Here is a 3,156-nt window from a genome sequence, read left to right on the forward strand (position 1 = left end):
AAAACTCACCTGTCAGTTAGAAAACGTCTTTACCTGCTGGATGGATCAGGTGTTCAGAGATAGAGAGAGAGAGGTAGAGAGACACTGTGGGTGCAAAGAAAGGCGCACTAACTCTTTATAAAGCAGCTGAGCTCCGCCTCTCACCTGGAAGTGGGAGGAGCCTGTCGACATCAAACCTCAGCCTGAGTCTGTTGATGAAATCAAACCGTCCGGAGTCAGAGTGGGAGGAGTGATGGAAGAGAAGGAGAAGGAGAAGAGGAAGAGGAAGAGGAAGAACTTTAAAAAGCCTGACAGTGAATTTGTGGAGTGGCTGAAAATAAAACATTAGAACATTAGAACAGATCAGTTACTGGAAAGCAAATATGAGCTGGGCCTTTATTAAAAAGTTGTTTGGCTCAACATGAAACCTGAACGTCAAGATGAAATCCAACCCTGAATAAATATTAGTCCTTCCTTTGTGAAGCCGCTTAGTGTTTATTTATTTTTCCCAGCCACAGTGTCACTTTCCATTATAAAGACAAAATCACATTCCATTATGAAGCCAATTGTGCCTGATATTTAATCCCACACCTGCACAGTGTGAGTGTAGCGGAGACCCGAGCATCTTGTCACACTGATCATATCTCCAGAACCAGACGCTAAGCCCACGTTCCTAAAACATCTAAACTGAACTATAAAACGTGGACACATGAGTACGTTCAATTACATTGTTTTTGTACATGATAGAGGAGAGAAAAGCTAGCAGTAGCACACCTGTCACGCTAGGTTGTCTCTGTACTTTTTGTTGCTGTTGGCTCCATAGCCACGCCCTCTTCACGACCACGTTACGCCCCTTCGCCTGATATTATTGGCTATAATTGGTGGAGGCGTGGTGACGTAAGGACACATAATATTTTCTTTTAAAAGAAGAGAGTGATTTTAGAAATAAGAATACAAGAGAAATAGATTTTTGGTTGTGGGCGGTTTTGTTTTTTAGTAGTGATGCTACGTAGTAGTGATAAACAGAGATGATTGGCTACAGACGTGATCCACACAAGAAAAAGAAAACCCACAAATCAGCAACTGCAGTATTTATGTGTATTTTAACATCTGTACACTATAAAAGAAAATTCTAATTTTATGGAAAATAACTAAGTTTTCTAACAGTAATTTTTTTTTTTTTATTGTGTTCAAATCTGTGTAAAATGACAGTAATTATCTGTAATTAAAAATGTAGCTTGTTATTATAAAGGTTAATGTACATACGAACAATTTAAAGATCTTCTCTGTAATTTCAGGGTGAATCTTATTAGTTTTACATTTATGTGATTTCTACAGTGGCTTGTCACAGACAGTTTTCCCTCGGACACAGAACTATGATGTCCTCACATGTAAACTCCTTATCTGGTCCTGTCTGGTACAAACTGAGGAGTCCTTGTCCTTGAACACGCAGCTGCTTCTTTTTGACGCTGAAGACGGTGAAGACGTCCTCAGAATTGTTCACACACACTTCCTGAACATACGTCCTTCTTCCCTCTTCCTGAAGTGCTCTTATTAAAATATACAAAGATAAACTTGGTCATTTTGTTAATGATCGAGCTTTTCATTTTCACATTTCCATCACAAGCCTCAGAAACAACGTGCTGTCAGGTCAGTGAACTGAGTTAGGACACTCTGCAGCGTGGGGATGTTTACAGCCGTGTTCATGTCATTACAACACAACATTTAGCAACAAGCAGCGAACACACCAGATCAGAGCCGAGGCGTGTTTGACCTCCTGTACCACGGCAGGCGTCAGTGTATTATTAGTCCACAGTGATGACATGAACAGACAGAGATCAGACAGTTACTGTAACCTCAGTGTTAATCATCACAGTGAGTCACACATTTCATACAACGCCACAGGGCACCAGGAGGAGTGACATCATTTCCTGTCTGACCACAAAGATATCCAGAGATTTATTTCCAGAGACTGCTGTGATTTGAGCTGCTGTGTGGAGAGTCAGAGGTGCCACCCCAACTGGATTTTGAGGGTTTTAATTTGGGTGTTGCTTTGGTGATTTAAGTTCCTGTTCACCTGTGTGGGGAGGTAAAGGGGGGGTCGTTATATTCTTTGTTCGCTGTGGTTATTTTGTTTGTTGTTAAGTTTGCACATGGTATAATAAGTTCATCTTTAGTCAATAAAGGTCGTTTGTTTTGCACATATTTTGGACTGACAGCGAATCCTTTTCTTTGGTAGCGTGTCATACACTCTGGCCAACCTCAGGCCGACCTCAGGCCGACCCCAGGCCGACCTCTGGCTGTCCTCTGGCCGACCTCTGGCCGACCTCTGGCCGACCTCAGCCTCTCCGTCTTCCTGAAGTCGCTACACAAACGTTAAACTTCGACACGATGTTAATAAAAGGGATGAAGTCTAAGTCTTTAACCGCTCTTGCAGCTGTGTGAGATTTTAGATCAGTGAACACGCTGAGTTAAATCTGACTGATTGAGAGGTTTATGTGAGACTTCATCAGTTATGAAGGAGAAAGACAGAGAAGCCTTTTTTTTTTTTTAAATGCAGTAAATTTACCAAAACATCTTTGACTTCTGAGCTCGAGAATAAAAACGCATTTTTCTTTTCAAGGCTGGAAACAAAGAAACAAGACAAAGGTTAAATCCATTTCAGCTGCCACGATAGCAGGTTTTTCTCACTGCAGATATTTTGACGTCATAGTAGAAAGAACAGGTAATAATCGATATGAAATAATAAAGAAATAATTTGATCTTATATAAACCAGGTCGGGTGTTTTAGTTTCGCCTGTAGCTTTACAGCGTCAGCGTTTACAACCCGTTCACTCACATCACGTCACAGCAGGTTCAGGTTCAAGTTCATCACCCAAAGAAACGCTTTGTTTTCTTACGTCACATCCAGGAGAACACCAGCAGAGCTCAACGAGCCTTTTTAACAGGGTAAATGTAGTTCTGTCAATCTGTCCTTTAAAGACGAGACGACGAGAGAGAAAGCAGCTGATTTAGTTTTTAAAGTTTTTTATTCTTCATCTTTAAGAAAAAACTAGAGTCACCTCCTCGTGGTCGTATCCCTCCGCCACTCAGACTAGATCCAGGTCACATCCTGTTTATCCAGACAGACAGAGGGACAGACAGGGAGACAGACAGACAGACAGAGAGACAGACAGA

General features: G+C 41.5%; 1 protein-coding gene across 1 annotated transcript in view; it reads right to left on the reverse strand.

Moving 5' to 3' along the window:
* The window catches only part of LOC111650608 (fibrocystin-L-like), a gene marked incomplete at its 3' end in the record, with an annotated part of 6,640 nt that overhangs the window by 2,186 nt on the left and 1,298 nt on the right, over positions 1 to 3,156 (reverse strand). The gene's annotated exons all lie outside the window — the stretch shown is intronic.

This window comes from Seriola lalandi, unplaced genomic scaffold (assembly GCF_002814215.2).
Source record: "Seriola lalandi dorsalis isolate HSWRI2012SDOR001 ecotype SW California unplaced genomic scaffold, Sedor1 jcf7180002052513, whole genome shotgun sequence".
Taxonomy (NCBI): domain Eukaryota; kingdom Metazoa; phylum Chordata; class Actinopteri; order Carangiformes; family Carangidae; genus Seriola; species Seriola lalandi.